An 18,108-nucleotide genomic window follows, 5' to 3' on the forward strand; every position below is an offset into this window, starting at 1 on the left:
TCGCGTGTCCCTCCGCGCCGCCGCGGGACATTTATACGCTTCGCTCGCTCGTACGGTCCGTCGCGTGTCCCTCCGCGCCGCCGCGGGACATTTATACGCTTCGCTCGCTCGTACGGTCCGTCGCGTGTCCCTCCGCGCCGCCGCGGGACATTTATACGCTTCGCTCGCTCGTACGGTCCGTCGCGTGTCCCTCCGCGCCGCCGCGGGACATTTATACGCTTCGCTCGCTCGTACGGTCCGTCGCGTGTCCCTCCGCGCCGCCGCGGGACATTTATACGCTTCGCTCGCTCGTACGGTCCGTCGCGTGTCCCTCCGCGCCGCCGCGGGACATTTATACGCTTCGCTCGCTCGTACGGTCCGTCGCGTGTCCCTCCGCGCCGCCGCGGGACATTTATACGCCTCGCTCGCTCGTACGGTCCGTCGCGTGTCCCTCCGCGCCGCGGGACATTTATACGCCTCGCTCGCTCGTACGGTCCGTCGCGTGTCCCTCCGCGCGCCGCGGGACATTTATACGCCTCGCTCGCTCGTACGGTCCGTCGCGTGTCCCTCCGCCGCGCCGCGGGACATTTATACGCCTCGCTCGCTCGTACGGTCCGTCGCGTGTCCCTCCGCCGCGCGGGACATTTATACGCCTCGCTCGCTCGTACGGTCCGTCGCGTGTCCCTCCGCCGCGCCGCGGGACATTTATACGCCTCGCTCGCTCGTACGGTCCGTCGCGTGTCCCTCCGCCGCGCCGCGGGACATTTATACGCCTCGCTCGCTCGTACGGTCCGTCGCGTGTCCCTCCGCCGCGCCGCGGGACATTTATACGCCTCGCTCGCTCGTACGGTCCGTCGCGTGTCCCTCCGCCGCGCCGCGGGACATTTATACGCCTCGCTCGCTCGTACGGTCCGTCGCGTGTCCCTCCGCCGCGCCGCGGGACATTTACACGCCTCGCTCGCTCGTACGGTCCGTCGCGTGTCCCTCCGCCGCGCCGCGGGACATTTACACGCCTCGCTCGCTCGTACGGTCCGTCGCGTGTCCCTCCGCCGCGCCGCGGGACATTTACACGCCTCGCTCGCTCGTACGGTCCGTCGCGTGTCCCTCCGCCGCGCCGCGGGACATTTACACGCCTCGCTCGCTCGTACGGTCCGTCGCGTGTCCCTCCGCCGCGCCGCGGGACATTTACACGCCTCGCTCGCTCGTACGGTCCGTCGCGTGTCCCTCCGCCGCGCCGCGGGACATTTACACGCCTCGCTCGCTCGTACGGTCCGTCGCGTGTCCCTCCGCCGCGCCGCGGGACATTTACACGCCTCGCTCGCTCGTACGGTCCGTCGCGTGTCCCTCCGCCGCGCCGCGGGACATTTACACGCCTCGCTCGCTCGTACGGTCCGTCGCGTGTCCCTCCGCCGCGCCGCGGGACATTTACACGCCTCGCTCGCTCGTACGGTCCGTCGCGTGTCCCTCCGCCGCGCCGCGGGACATTTACACGCCTCGCTCGCTCGTACGGTCCGTCGCGTGTCCCTCCGCCGCGCCGCGGGACATTTACACGCCTCGCTCGCTCGTACGGTCCGTCGCGTGTCCCTCCGCCGCGCCGCGGGACATTTACACGCCTCGCTCGCTCGTACGGTCCGTCGCGTGTCCCTCCGCCGCGCCGCGGGACATTTACACGCCTCGCTCGCTCGTACGGTCCGTCGCGTGTCCCTCCGCCGCGCCGCGGGACATTTACACGCCTCGCTCGCTCGTACGGTCCGTCGCGTGTCCCTCCGCCGCGCCGCGGGACATTTACACGCCTCGCTCGCTCGTACGGTCCGTCGCGTGTCCCTCCGCCGCGCCGCGGGACATTTACACGCCTCGCTCGCTCGTACGGTCCGTCGCGTGTCCCTCCGCCGCGCCGCGGGACATTTACACGCCTCGCTCGCTCGTACGGTCCGTCGCGTGTCCCTCCGCGCCGCCGCGGGACATTTATACGCCTTCGCTCGCTCGTACGGTCCGTCGCGTGTCCCTCCGCGCCGCCGCGGGACATTTATACGCCTCGCTCGCTCGTACGGTCCGTCGCGTGTCCCTCCGCGCCGCCGCGGGACATTTATACGCCTCGCTCGCTCGTACGGTCCGTCGCGTGTCCCTCCGCGCCGCCGCGGGACATTTATACGCCTCGCTCGCTCGTACGGTCCGTCGCGTGTCCCTCCGCGCGCCGCGGGACATTTACACGCCTCGCTCGCTCGTACGGTCCGTCGCGTGTCCCTCCGCCGCGCCGCGGGACATTTACACGCCTCGCTCGCTCGTACGGTCCGTCGCGTGTCCCTCCGCCGCGCCGCGGGACATTTACACGCCTCGCTCGCTCGTACGGTCCGTCGCGTGTCCCTCCGCCGCGCCGCGGGACATTTACACGCCTCGCTCGCTCGTACGGTCCGTCGCGTGTCCCTCCGCCGCGCCGCGGGACATTTACACGCCTCGCTCGCTCGTACGGTCCGTCGCGTGTCCCTCCGCCGCGCCGCGGGACATTTACACGCCTCGCTCGCTCGTACGGTCCGTCGCGTGTCCCTCCGCCGCGCCGCGGGACATTTACACGCCTCGCTCGCTCGTACGGTCCGTCGCGTGTCCCTCCGCCGCGCCGCGGGACATTTACACGCCTCGCTCGCTCGTACGGTCCGTCGCGTGTCCCTCCGCCGCGCCGCGGGACATTTACACGCCTCGCTCGCTCGTACGGTCCGTCGCGTGTCCCTCCGCCGCGCCGCGGGACATTTACACGCCTCGCTCGCTCGTACGGTCCGTCGCGTGTCCCTCCGCCGCGCCGCGGGACATTTACACGCCTCGCTCGCTCGTACGGTCCGTCGCGTGTCCCTCCGCCGCGCCGCGGGACATTTACACGCCTCGCTCGCTCGTACGGTCCGTCGCGTGTCCCTCCGCCGCGCCGCGGGACATTTACACGCCTCGCTCGCTCGTACGGTCCGTCGCGTGTCCCTCCGCCGCGCCGCGGGACATTTACACGCCTCGCTCGCTCGTACGGTCCGTCGCGTGTCCCTCCGCCGCGCCGCGGGACATTTACACGCCTCGCTCGCTCGTACGGTCCGTCGCGTGTCCCTCCGCCGCGCCGCGGGACATTTACACGCCTCGCTCGCTCGTACGGTCCGTCGCGTGTCCCTCCGCCGCGCCGCGGGACATTTACACGCCTCGCTCGCTCGTACGGTCCGTCGCGTGTCCCTCCGCCGCGCCGCGGGACATTTACACGCCTCGCTCGCTCGTACGGTCCGTCGCGTGTCCCTCCGCCGCGCCGCGGGACATTTACACGCCTCGCTCGCTCGTACGGTCCGTCGCGTGTCCCTCCGCCGCGCCGCGGGACATTTACACGCCTCGCTCGCTCGTACGGTCCGTCGCGTGTCCCTCCGCCGCGCCGCGGGACATTTACACGCCTCGCTCGCTCGTACGGTCCGTCGCGTGTCCCTCCGCCGCGCCGCGGGACATTTACACGCCTCGCTCGCTCGTACGGTCCGTCGCGTGTCCCTCCGCCGCGCCGCGGGACATTTACACGCCTCGCTCGCTCGTACGGTCCGTCGCGTGTCCCTCCGCCGCGCCGCGGGACATTTACACGCCTCGCTCGCTCGTACGGTCCGTCGCGTGTCCCTCCGCCGCGCCGCGGGACATTTACACGCCTCGCTCGCTCGTACGGTCCGTCGCGTGTCCCTCCGCCGCGCCGCGGGACATTTACACGCCTCGCTCGCTCGTACGGTCCGTCGCGTGTCCCTCCGCCGCGCCGCGGGACATTTACACGCCTCGCTCGCTCGTACGGTCCGTCGCGTGTCCCTCCGCCGCGCCGCGGGACATTTACACGCCTCGCTCGCTCGTACGGTCCGTCGCGTGTCCCTCCGCCGCGCCGCGGGACATTTACACGCCTCGCTCGCTCGTACGGTCCGTCGCGTGTCCCTCCGCCGCGCCGCGGGACATTTACACGCCTCGCTCGCTCGTACGGTCCGTCGCGTGTCCCTCCGCCGCGCCGCGGGACATTTACACGCCTCGCTCGCTCGTACGGTCCGTCGCGTGTCCCTCCGCCGCGCCGCGGGACATTTACACGCCTCGCTCGCTCATACGGTCCGTCGCGTGTCCCTCCGCCGCGCCGCGGGACATTTACACGCCTCGCTCGCTCAGTACGGTCCGTCGCGTGTCCCTCCGCCGCGCCGCGGGACATTTACACGCCTCGCTCGCTCAGTACGGTCCGTCGCGTGTCCCTCCGCCGCGCCGCGGGACATTTACACGCCTCGCTCGCTCAGTACGGTCCGTCGCGTGTCCCTCCGCCGCGCCGCGGGACATTTACACGCCTCGCTCGCTCATACGGTCCGTCGCGTGTCCCTCCGCCGCGCCGCGGGACATTTACACGCCTCGCTCGCTCATACGGTCCGTCGCGTGTCCCTCCGCCGCGCCGCGGGACATTTACACGCCTCGCTCGCTCATACGGTCCGTCGCGTGTCCCTCCGCCGCGCCGCGGGACATTTACACGCCTCGCTCGCTCATACGGTCCGTCGCGTGTCCCTCCGCCGCGCCGCGGGACATTTACACGCCTCGCTCGCTCATACGGTCCGTCGCGTGTCCCTCCGCCGCGCCGCGGGACATTTACACGCCTCGCTCGCTCATACGGTCCGTCGCGTGTCCCTCCGCCGCGCCGCGGGACATTTACACGCCTCGCTCGCTCATACGGTCCGTCGCGTGTCCCTCCGCCGCGCCGCGGGACATTTACACGCCTCGCTCGCTCATACGGTCCGTCGCGTGTCCCTCCGCCGCGCCGCGGGACATTTACACGCCTCGCTCGCTCATACGGTCCGTCGCGTGTCCCTCCGCCGCGCCGCGGGACATTTACACGCCTCGCTCGCTCATACGGTCCGTCGCGTGTCCCTCCGCCGCGCCGCGGGACATTTACACGCCTCGCTCGCTCATACGGTCCGTCGCGTGTCCCTCCGCCGCGCCGCGGGACATTTACACGCCTCGCTCGCTCATACGGTCCGTCGCGTGTCCCTCCGCCGCGCCGCGGGACATTTACACGCCTCGCTCGCTCATACGGTCCGTCGCGTGTCCCTCCGCCGCGCCGCGGGACATTTACACGCCTCGCTCGCTCATACGGTCCGTCGCGTGTCCCTCCGCCGCGCCGCGGGACATTTACACGCCTCGCTCGCTCATACGGTCCGTCGCGTGTCCCTCCGCCGCGCCGCGGGACATTTACACGCCTCGCTCGCTCATACGGTCCGTCGCGTGTCCCTCCGCCGCGCCGCGGGACATTTACACGCCTCGCTCGCTCATACGGTCCGTCGCGTGTCCCTCCGCCGCGCCGCGGGACATTTACACGCCTCGCTCGCTCATACGGTCCGTCGCGTGTCCCTCCGCCGCGCCGCGGGACATTTACACGCCTCGCTCGCTCATACGGTCCGTCGCGTGTCCCTCCGCCGCGCCGCGGGACATTTACACGCCTCGCTCGCTCATACGGTCCGTCGCGTGTCCCTCCGCCGCGCCGCGGGACATTTACACGCCTCGCTCGCTCATACGGTCCGTCGCGTGTCCCTCCGCCGCGCCGCGGGACATTTACACGCCTCGCTCGCTCATACGGTCCGTCGCGTGTCCCTCCGCCGCGCCGCGGGACATTTACACGCCTCGCTCGCTCATACGGTCCGTCGCGTGTCCCTCCGCCGCGCCGCGGGACATTTACACGCCTCGCTCGCTCATACGGTCCGTCGCGTGTCCCTCCGCCGCGCCGCGGGACATTTACACGCCTCGCTCGCTCATACGGTCCGTCGCGTGTCCCTCCGCCGCGCCGCGGGACATTTACACGCCTCGCTCGCTCATACGGTCCGTCGCGTGTCCCTCCGCCGCGCCGCGGGACACTTACACGCCTCGCTCGCTCATACGGTCCGTCGCGTGTCCCTCCGCCGCGCCGCGGGACATTTACACGCCTCGCTCGCTCATACGGTCCGTCGCGTGTCCCTCCGCCGCGCCGCGGGACATTTACACGCCTCGCTCGCTCATACGGTCCGTCGCGTGTCCCTCCGCCGCGCCGCGGGACATTTACACGCCTCGCTCGCTCATACGGTCCGTCGCGTGTCCCTCCGCCGCGCCGCGGGACATTTACACGCCTCGCTCGCTCATACGGTCCGTCGCGTGTCCCTCCGCCGCGCCGCGGGACATTTACACGCCTCGCTCGCTCATACGGTCCGTCGCGTGTCCCTCCGCCGCGCCGCGGGACATTTACACGCCTCGCTCGCTCATACGGTCCGTCGCGTGTCCCTCCGCCGCGCCGCGGGACATTTACACGCCTCGCTCGCTCATACGGTCCGTCGCGTGTCCCTCCGCCGCGCCGCGGGACATTTACACGCCTCGCTCGCTCATACGGTCCGTCGCGTGTCCCTCCGCCGCGCCGCGGGACATTTACACGCCTCGCTCGCTCATACGGTCCGTCGCGTGTCCCTCCGCGCCGCCGCGGGACATTTACACGCCTCGCTCGCTCATACGGTCCGTCGCGTGTCCCTCCGCGCCGCCGCGGGACATTTACACGCCTCGCTCGCTCATACGGTCCGTCGCGTGTCCCTCCGCGCCGCCGCGGGACATTTACACGCCTCGCTCGCTCATACGGTCCGTCGCGTGTCCCTCCGCGCCGCCGCGGGACATTTACACGCCTCGCTCGCTCATACGGTCCGTCGCGTGTCCCTCCGCGCCGCCGCGGGACATTTACACGCCTCGCTCGCTCATACGGTCCGTCGCGTGTCCCTCCGCGCCGCCGCGGGACATTTACACGCCTCGCTCGGTTATACGGTCCGTCGCGGGTCTCTCCGCGCCGCGAGACATCACGCTCATAAAGTTAAGCGTATAAAAAATCTTGTCTGCAAAAGACATCATCAAGGGAATAATTTGTAATTCTTTTCAGCAATTACATTTCCATTAAGCGAGAAAAGTCAAGAAACATTTCGACTATATTGCAACAACGTCGTAAAATTAATGCAATATAGCTGAAATGGCTTCTTGATTTATCTTGCTTAATGGCAATGAAATCACACTGCATTGCCACGAGTCTCAATGTGGCTCGAGACTCCTAGCTGACCCGGAGATGGAAGTGGATTTTGTGGCCTGAAGCGCTTAAAAGAAAGTGGTGAGTGTAATTCATTTTCACGTACTATGTCACTTATGTCATAAAATTTTCTATCTCTTCTGTCTTTACTTAATCGAATCCTTCATTTGAATGTTTCAGAAAATAACGACGCAGAAGATGACATCGGAGCAGCGAGGGAATCCTGCGAAGCTGACATCCCGAGCAGCCTGAGAGGAGGAGGAGGCCTAGGATAGGCATCGGGCATCGGCGTACCAACACTTCTGGTAAGTATTACTTTTTATTTTTTTTAAAGATATTATAGAATCCCTCTTTGTACTTATTCAGTTCCTACATTAAACCGTGTTTCGGAATTTAAATTAGTAAAAAAAGATATTTTGAAAAATTTGATTCAAGTTGATTCTAACGTAGAAACCTTTTTCGAAGAAGTAATTTAAAATATAATATTAATCTGAATAACGAATAAGATGTTCGATGCGCGTGACACGTATTTAATCGATTCGATTATTTTTATGTTACAGAAAATATCCGCGCTGGAAGGAGCATCATCTTTGCATCGAGGGAACACGAGTGACATCCCGAGCAGCCTGAGAGGAGGTGGAGGCCTGGAAGAGGCATCAGGCGCCGGCGGAACAACATGCGGTAAATATAATTGGTTTATACATTTTGTGTCTTTCGCGGAAAGTTTAACCAATCGGTTTTTCAATCGAATAGTAAAGATAGTCAGAGAGTAGAAATTAAAAAAGAGTTTAATTTTTTAAATTCTATTTTGAATTCTTGTGTTCAGTAAATAGATTATACTTTCAAGAAATTAAACGTGTTTTTTTATTAAATTTATTTAATTAAAAGAAATATAGAATTCCGTGTTTTACCTTCGGTAATTATTTTTCGAAATACAAACTGTCTCTTTTCTTCCCTGCTCTAATCTGGATTATATGTTTGATTGTTACAGAATCATCGTAGCGACGTTGCAGATACAGCTCCGCTGCTGCGCATTGGTGTCGGTGAGTTTTAGCGTAGGGAAGTGTGGAGAAATAAGCGTAGGTAGGGACATAGTTAAAACGTAGGTAGGGAATAATTTTTAATTATTTTCAGTAATTACATTCCCATTAAGCGAGAAAGGTCAAGAAACATTTCGACTATATTGCAACAACGTCGTAAAATTAATGCAATATAGCCGAAATGGCTTCTTGATTTTTCTTGCTTAATGGATGAAGTCACACTGCATTGCCACGAGTCTCAATGTGGCTCGAGACTCCTATCTGACCCGGAGGTGGAGGTGGATTTTGCGGCCGGAACAGCAGGAAAGAAAGTGGTGAGTGTAATTGATTTTTACGTACTATGTTACTTATGTCCAAAAATGTTCTATCTGTTCTGTCTTTACTTAATCGAATCGTTCATTTGAATATTTCAGAAAATAACGACGTAGAAGGTGACATCGGAGCAGCGAGGGAATCCTGCGAAGCTGACATCCCGAGCAGCCTGAGAGGAGGAGGAGGCCTGGGAGAGGCATCGGGCGCCAGCGGAACAACTTTGCGGTAAATATTATTTTTTATTTCGTGTAAAAGTAAATTTTTCCTGTTTATTCTCGAGTTGTTTTATTTCCCCGTGATTTAGAAATAATAATTAGAAGAAAAGAAGTAATTTAATATTGTAGAAATTTATCCTTGTAAAGATCCTTTTCGTAAAATGTTTCCTTATTTAAATTAATATCTAATTGAATAATAAAAAGTTTGATCCACATAGGAATTATGTTTCAAAACATTAGGTTTTTTGAACACCATTTTAATATGAATTTTATGTTTGTATATTACAGATACAACGTAGCTACGTGGCAGATGTAATTCCGCTGTTGCGCATCGTGGTCGGTGAGTAATGAATTAACATATTTTTTGAGGTAACGGGGATGTGTGGCAACCTATGAAATATATACCACGAAAAATGTATTCCACATAAATGTATACCTTAAATGTATACCACATATCTAGATAAACGTATGCAATTTGATGATAACATAAGTTTATAGCATTCCATACATCTGTTGCCTTAAAATGAATCAGTTAAAACAGATTAGGATAAGTTTAATCTTGGATGTCTTTTTATTATTATATTTATTGATTAATTTAGGATGTATACGAGAATGTACTCGTATGCATACACTGTGTATAAAGACAGAATTTTTCGGAAAATTGTGAATACCATGAGGATCAAATATTATTTATTAATAATTATATTAATTAATAATGTTATTTGGTTAATATTTAGAATCAAATAATATAATTTTTAATTATATATATATGTACATAACATAATTTTTTTAACAAATATAAAAAATAAAGAAAGTAAAGTAGAATACAAATAAAGATTTAAAAATTAAAATCTTTTTAATTTAATGCTCTTATTTAAGTTTACTCATGATATTCATATCTCGGGATCAACAAATAGAAAGAATAAAATATTTATATTGTTTCATACATGCAATAAGAAAAATGAAAAAATATAATAAAATAAAAAATAATTAAAGTAAACAATATTGTAATCATAATCAGTACAAAATTACCTTTTTCAAAAAAGGTAAAAAAAAGTGCCAAGTACACGCAATGTATTTTGTAAATTCAAAATTTAACCTAAGTGGTAGCTTTATATCTTTTTCACAAAATTATATTATCTAACTTAACTCAAGTGACATGTATTTAAAAAAAAAAGATGTAAAATCTTTAATTTCTTCTTCACAAAATTATATTACCTAACTTAACTCAAGTGACATGTATCTAACCTAAGTGGTAGCTTTATATCTTTTTCACAAAATTATATTACCTAACTTAACTCAAGTGACATGTATTTAAAAAAAAAGATGTAAAATCTTTATTTTCTTCTTCACAAAATTATATTACCTAACTTAACTCAAGTGACATGTATTTCAAAAAAAGATGTGAAATCTTTAAATTAAATTGCGCCAAGAGAATATGTATATTGCTTTGAAAGATAATTGTTATGCAACTACTTTAAAGAAATAAAACCCAAGTGGTATCTTCGTATTCCTATTCAAGGGTCTTCCTATTCTAAACCCAAGTGATAATAGCTTCTTAATTCTCTTTAACAAATTTTTAATATTACAAAGAATCATTTTAATTACAAAGAATTAAAGAAGTAACAGTACAAAATAAAAATATTTAATTAAAACAAAATAAATAAATTTTTCTTGTAAAAAAACTAGGCGCTGCTTTTTTACTCCTGTCGCATTCTTCCCTAAATTATGTTTATTGTTTTTTATTCAATCAAAAATCTTAGTACTAATGTTTAAATTTTAATGTTTAAATTTCAAAGTCTAGCAGCGCCAAGTTTTTTTACAAGAAAAATTTATTTATTTTGTTTTAATTAAATATTTTTATTTTGTACTGTTACTTCTTTAATTCTTTGTAATTAAAATGATTCTTTGTAATATTAAAAATTTGTTAAAGAGAATTAAGAAGCTATTATCACTTGGGTTTAGAATAGGAAGACCCTTGAATAGGAATACGAAGATACCACTTGGGTTTTATTTCTTTAAAGTAGTTGCATAACAATTATCTTTCAAAGCAATATACATATTCTCTTGGCGCAATTTAATTTAAAGATTTCACATCTTTTTTTGAAATACATGTCACTTGAGTTAAGTTAGGTAATATAATTTTGTGAAGAAGAAAATAAAGATTTTACATCTTTTTTTTTAAATACATGTCACTTGAGTTAAGTTAGGTAATATAATTTTGTGAAAAAGATATAAAGCTACCACTTAGGTTAGATACATGTCACTTGAGTTAAGTTAGGTAATATAATTTTGTGAAGAAGAAATTAAAGATTTTACATCTTTTTTTTTTAAATACATGTCACTTGAGTTAAGTTAGATAATATAATTTTGTGAAAAAGATATAAAGCTACCACTTAGGTTAAATTTTGAATTTACAAAATACATTGCGTGTACTTGGCACTTTTTTTTACCTTTTTTGAAAAAGGTAATTTTGTACTGATATTAGTTACAGTATTATATATTCTACAACGAAATAAGTAAAAATATAAATATAAATGAGAGATAAAATACTTAACACAAATACTTAAATAATAGTTATAAATAAAAAGCATAAAAATAAATAAAAATAAGTCTTAGCAAAAGAAAGTCTTAACAACAAATGAGGAAGTAGTAGTAGTAGTGAAATGAAGTAATGACAAAGTTAGAGCTGCCTGTTCATTACATTCGTTCATTTGTCTCAGAAATAAGGGAAGCGTTGCCTCTATTTCGAAGTATATTCCGTTGTTGTTTAAATAGTTTATTTTAACTAGGAGGAGGTGCTTCAACTGGGCTGAGTGATAATACGTGAGAGTTGAAAAAAAATAGTTGATGATTTAAGTTTACACCAATTTAAATATTATTCAATAGATTTATTTAAAGTGTTTTTGAGTGAAAATATACTTTTCTTATAAGTTCATATAATGCTAGCAAAATGAATTATAGATATCTATAAAAGATGCGAGAAACGTTATCAACGTTAATATAATACGCGCGAAAGATATTTTTAATCATGACGTGCAAAACATGGAAAATGCAATTTTGTCCGAAAAGTACATTCCAACTGATTAGTTCTGGCGCAGACGGTTAAATGTTCCCGAATCAATATTTAACGGCTATAGTCTGCTCTGCTTTTAACTTGGTTGCTAATACGACGGTATTAGTTCCAGCAGCGACGCTAGACGCCGAAGTAACTAATAGCGTCGCATTAGAGCTATTATACTCATCCGTTCTTTACTCTTATGAAACGGCTGCATTTTAACATACTTTCTAACCAGCATCTCAAAACAAACGTATAGTAGCTGTAACATTATTTCGCAAAAGCAAACTTTAATTTTTAATACAAACTGGACTTTAGTTTATCTAATTTTTCATCGTTACACACAGAAAAGTACATACTACCTACAGGTAAATATTACTTGTTCTAATTGTAAGTCTTTGATAAGTTTATATATACGCAAATCTACCGTAAAATCATCACAAGCATCACATTAACTTAAAATATATTCTGGATCTTAGCAAGTCTAGTACTTTAAACAAGAATATTTAATTAATACTATAATTCTGTTTACTTACTATATAGAGTCTACGGAAGAGAAGCATATACTTAAGTATATAATATTCTTGAAAGAAGAATAAATTCTTCTTTTGAGCAAAAAATGATGAGTTTTTCTAAGATTTGTGCCAAGTATATATCTTACAAACTATTATTAAGAAAATATTCTTTGTTAAAGAAAACTATTACTTAAAACACGTAAAATAAAATAAGTAGGTAATTGCCTTTTTTGGCTGTAGAATGATATTTTTCTGTGTGTACGTAAAACCTCACTAATATTATTCAAAAATTAAATTTGCATATAAATGTATAAATAATTATTCGTACGCACGTTTTGCATAAAACTTGAAGAGAAGTCTTTCATAATCTCTCATGACTTAACGTAATATTTTTTCCTCGGAATGTAGCCGATCGTTCCCCGCGGAATCAATTTTTCGACGACTGTAGACCTAACGAATCCGAAAATCAAACTAATCGCCACAGCCCTCAAGCTCAGTAAATTGGCTGCCTAGCCTCCTCGGGCTATTAGGCTGTCGAGAATGAGTGCGCGTATAGAACACCGGTTAGTAGCGGCACAAGTGTAGCGATAATGTAAACATGATTTGTAACACAAAAGCTACACGGGTAGGTACGCGCCTGCCACATGTTCTGGAGAACGCACGTACGCGAGTGTTCGTGTCAACGTGCGCTCGTTCAATACGCGAGCCTATATAGTCCTTCATCCTTACAGCCGATGTATATACAAGCAAACAAGCCTTAGGTCTCTCGACCAATGTTTGCCCGCCATGCCAATTAATCAGCAGATACCGTAAACTCATTTCCCTCGCGGCTTTTTCTTAGTCACGGACTTATCGTCACTGTGTCAAACAGATTATTCTTTTCAAGTAATTCACGAGGCATTCTTTAAAAATGATAATGAATTTTATATTAATTTAAATCTCACATTTATTCTTTATCATTTTTTCCCCGTGTAAACAAAAGAACGGAAGCTTTCGGATATTTCGCTTTAGCAGAATCGAACCTATTATTTAAAATATAGAAGAGGATACCGTTATTTTTTTCCATAAAATTAAAAAGAAGTGATAAGAGATAGAAAGAGGTGGTTTGCTGAATTTTTACTAATTTTATTTTCGTTTTACCGATTGCATTTTCTCTTTTGTCTTTATATAAAACGATGTCTAAAAAATTAACATATTTCTAGTTAAATAAAAGATCGTTGTTCACAGAAAAAAAGAACAGTTTATTGTAATCAAGTTAGCAGAAAAAGTATGCAATAAAACGTCATGCATTTGTTGGTATACTCGCTAATAATTTCATCTCTATTTACCGCCGCATTTAACCCTTGAAGGCTACATCTCAAATCTCAACCACTTGAAACTCTTCAAAAATTGATGTTTTTGGACAATTTAATATTATTTAATTAATTATTGGCAATTTTTCTAATTCTATTATATTCTTCAGTCTTTTTTATCCCTATTTTATACATAATTCTTTAAGATTTGATTGATTAGACCCAGCTTTATACGCGAACAAAGGTCCATATGCGAGGACCTCGCAGGAGGGCGAGGTCCATATACGGTCCATGTAGCCTTTAAGGGTTAACCCGAAATGTAACATTCGCGTTTTATGAATTTTCTTAATCCAATATAAAAATCATGTTTTTACACTTGTCGTGTGCACTTAATTATTTTTCGTATCTTTTACTCTTACAAATTTGCGTGCGCGTACCTACAGATATTATTGAAGCAAGTAAACCTCAATAGCTCGCGGCTAGTAAATATATCGTTCCGTCTTGTTCCTGAACGTTGTCTCTTGTAAAATTCACTTGCAATCGGTCACGGCGTTGTATAATGATTTACCTGCGAAATAGATAATTATGCAGTGTAGTTTAACACACGTACCGCAACAACGCAACTTTGCAAATAATCACAGCTATGTTTTGCAGCTCGCTACATACGAGAACCTGGATGCTGTGCATACTATTCGTATTTCAAATATTACCGTTAATTGTCAGATTACAAATTAATTATTACAATCTTTTTTACTTTTTGTTATTTACCTAGTAATTATTTTTGCGCTTTATCATGCAAGGAAATTGTTGTAAAATAAAATAAATTTCTCAACGGAGTAAACCGACGCATTTTTCTCCAATAATATTTAAACGAACTAATAGACTTGAAAAATAAAATTGCCGTTGATACGTAAGTTACAATTTAAATTTTACTTTTTAAATTATGTCACACATGCTATTGAAATTCATTTGTGATGTAATGTCTAAAATATTTGTCTGTATTTACAGTTTTATATACTTTTTCTCTCTATTTTTCATATACGAATTTATAAAACACGACGTATTGAAATTCTAACGAAGACTGTCGTCCGTAGTGGACATTCACTTGACGCTTGGTAATTAATTGCATCATCCGTAATGGATGCATGGAATCGCATTATTTAGATATGACGGAACTGTGTCAGCTGTGTTGATGATGTTACCTGCACAATTAATTATCGAAAAGCGTTTCCGTTTAAGACATTTCGCACTTCACAGATGTCTTACATCGATACCGCGATCCATGCGATAATGCGCACTCCAATTGACAATGAAAATTTGAGACTCGTTATTAACCCAATTAAAATACAAGTACATAACGAATTATAAGCGATATTTATCAGAAGTTTTCTGATGACTATCAGGAAATGCCATTTTTGCCGCGCCGGTATATATCATGCTGTTCGTTTCGCGTGAAATGCGAGCCGCGAGGTACGATATTCTGATTTGGATAAATAATCTTTTTAACGACGGGTGTACACGTGCCCTGCCATATAAATTTATAATTCCACGCAACGCTGTGGTGTATCACGCAATGTGCCAGTGTCTAGATTCGGTTCAATAAAAACGTTGCATGCGATACTTATTTTCCGCGGACATAGCTATCCATCCGTTTGTACATCCCGGACATTTCACGAAGCTGAACAAGCTTTTTACTATCGCACGATAACGAATTACAAGGCACATAATTAATGTTATAAAAGCAAATTTAGAAACGCTTGAAAATTTTTGTAAATTTGATAATGTATGTACGATAGAAGATTTCTCTCTCTCTCTCTCTCTCGCGATATGAACGATAGACTTATGGCTGCGGTCCACTTGACGCTACAAATGCTTCGAAGCATTCCTCTTCTCTTTTCTTTCAATGAAGAAAGAAGGAGAAGAAGAACGCTCCGAAGTATTTGTAGCGTCAAGTGGACCGCAGCGTTTAATGTACTGTCATAAATAACAGTCATATATTCAACAAATGCACACTACATGTAATAAATATCTGTTTTTCATAAAATTAGTTCCAACGAATATGTCTTCGATAAGTATAACATTTTACATATAGGTACGTATCATTTCGTTGGAGATCTATTTTATACTTACCTTTCTCTCGCCGCGAACTAGAGATCAACGGTACGAAAGGATCCACACAATCGTAATATTTTGACTCAAGTAGTGATAGAAAGTTTCCGTTAAGATGTGTCGCAGGCGCGCCGAGGTCAAAGTCACGCGTCACGCACCAGGTCGGCCGCATACCGCGCGCCGCCGGCGACGCGACACGTTCATACCGAACCCGCGCCCGCGCGAGCGACCACGATAGATAACACACGTGTTCACGACGTTCACGTGCATACGGCTATGCTGCGCGATAATATTCAACGGACTGAAATGTAAATCGTAAAACGATTTCTTTACTAAAACGGTATTACAATTTGATCGTATAACATCTCTATTTCTTTATTACGTTTTGTTATCGCGATATATTACAGTTGTAACTGTAAAAGTGCTCAACCGATATTTTGGAATGGATATTTTAACCCATATGCATAATTCATTATACATCTCCCGTAGGAAAATAGTGACTATTTAATGAGTTTCGTGGTTGAATATTCGTCGTAACGCAAAAGGATTAATCTTAATATATTGTAATTAATATCGATGCTAATGCTTCAATGCAATATATAATAGCTTCTTACCGATAATGTTTTTGATTTCCTCTTCGGCTTAAATAATATTTAAAAGTTTCTTACAAATTTTACAGTACATCGGAAATGTATTCATTTTTACAAAATCTAAATAATATTTGATAATTCTTCTGAATTCGTAGTACACTCGCGGGATTTTAGTTTTGTGTTCAAGTAGTAATTATTAATAATTGTATTTAAAAACAAACTGGGGGTACTTTTAATTGTATTACGTAAAAGTTGTAAAGTATTAAACTGAAATATTAAACTGACGATATACTTGACAGTTCTTTCCACAAATGTTAATTAATAATAGATGTTAATATATTAATTACATAGTATATTAATAGTTCTTATATATTTTATCGAATTAAATGCGATGATAGATTTTCTATGCGAAATAAAAATAAATTATACTCACGGTATTACATATGCACATAGCACGTTGATTATAATCAATTAATTAAACTTAAATAGCAATATGTAAACATTTTTAATAATAAATAAATAAATTTTTTTGTAATAAAATATACAACAAAATTGTATTTAGAAATAATATTTTTTGTTAAAAATTATAAAAGATATTTTGTGCACAATTAGTGTTAATTTAAAGTAAGAAATAGTTATATTATGAAATTGCAACTTGTGAAATTTGATTTACGGATGCAACACCGGCGGATCCGGTTCGGGCCAAATAGGATCGGTGCAAAAGTAGACATTTTTACTTGAAACACTTTACATTTATTTATTGTGCTGTTTAGTATAACTTAAATCTAATCCGGCGACATTATATTTTTGTTGCAGATTCGGAAAGAATATGGCCGATTCTGAGTGGCGATATTGGTGAGTAAAATTTAGGGTATGGTGAGAGGGTTTTTTTCCGCCGAAATGTCGTCGAATCTAAAATCAGTGCGATTCATTCTGCTTGTAGATTTGTGTAGAATTTTACATGCGATCTTTTGCACAAGAAATGTCGAGAGAGAAAAGAGTGTAAGTCATACTTAATTTAGTTCGTTTTACTTTAAAATGCAACAATTATCAAAATAACATGCTTAAAATAGAAACACTTTATTAGAATACTCTTTTGCATTCGATTTATAGCAAATTATATTACAATTGAATAGGAACTTTACAGGAATAGAGCAATTGATGCATATTTACATATATATTTTAATATTGAATAAAGTATAATAATATATTATATTATACAATTATATATTTTGGTTTTTGCGTCCTGAAATATTGCAAAGAGAATAAGTAAGACAAATTGAAAATTTTATATCTTACCAATGTAGTGGAAAATTAATTTTCTATTTTATTATTTATTCAAATATAATTTATTATTGTTGACTTGTACTACTTATCCGCTCTCGATAGTTCGACATGTACTTTAATGTTGGAGTCAACACTTTCGCTTCGTAATCACGAAGCAATTATGCGAATTAGAAATAGAGATTATTTTACGCGTTTAGATTTCGCGATTTTTGGTCTTCTATTTGTTTCACTTACTTTGAGTGTTTGGCACTTTATATAATAATATTCATGTCGCACACATAAGCAAGATTAGAATGTTTATAGAATTAGATGCGCAGAAATTTCGCAAAAATCAATATTATTCTAGATGCGTGATAGATTTTGCGATTTAGTTTCTTCTTCAGCTTTTCCTAAATTGCGTTTACGAACGCGTGTGCCATTACAATTTTTTTTTTTAAATAGAGAATAACAATTTCGTGAAATTAATTTTGTAAAAAGTACCGTTTAGATACCGTTATAATTGTTATATTTCAATTTTCTATATATCATATATTTGGATATTGCGAATTCCGTCAAATGATATTCGCCAAAAAATTGCGAAACAGAGCTTTGCAGGAGCTTTGTTGTGAAGCAAAGCGATCTTCGCAGAAATACTGCGAGAGTAGTTTTCGCAGAGCTATTGGGAAC

At 46.1% G+C, this 18,108-nt stretch overlaps 1 long non-coding RNA gene across 2 annotated transcripts; it reads left to right on the forward strand.

Annotated features, from left to right (window-relative positions):
• Positions 1-6,376: 6,376 nt before the first annotated feature.
• LOC139772601 (uncharacterized) lies at positions 6,377-9,150 on the forward strand. Of its 2 annotated transcripts, XR_011718173.1 has the most exons (7): positions 6,377-7,105; positions 7,205-7,329; positions 7,585-7,705; positions 8,016-8,067; positions 8,135-8,378; positions 8,478-8,601; positions 8,880-9,150. It is a non-coding gene; the product is annotated as an uncharacterized lncRNA (long non-coding RNA). The 2 variants fall into 2 exon arrangements; XR_011718172.1 differs by having other exon boundaries at positions 8,016-8,378.
• Positions 9,151-18,108: the final 8,958 nt, after the last annotated feature.

The sequence above is a fragment of the Temnothorax nylanderi genome, unplaced genomic scaffold, assembly GCF_030848795.1.
Source record: "Temnothorax nylanderi isolate EJ_2023f unplaced genomic scaffold, tnyl_v1.0 TNYL_tig0052_pilon, whole genome shotgun sequence".
NCBI classification, from domain to species: Eukaryota; Metazoa; Arthropoda; class Insecta; order Hymenoptera; family Formicidae; genus Temnothorax; species Temnothorax nylanderi.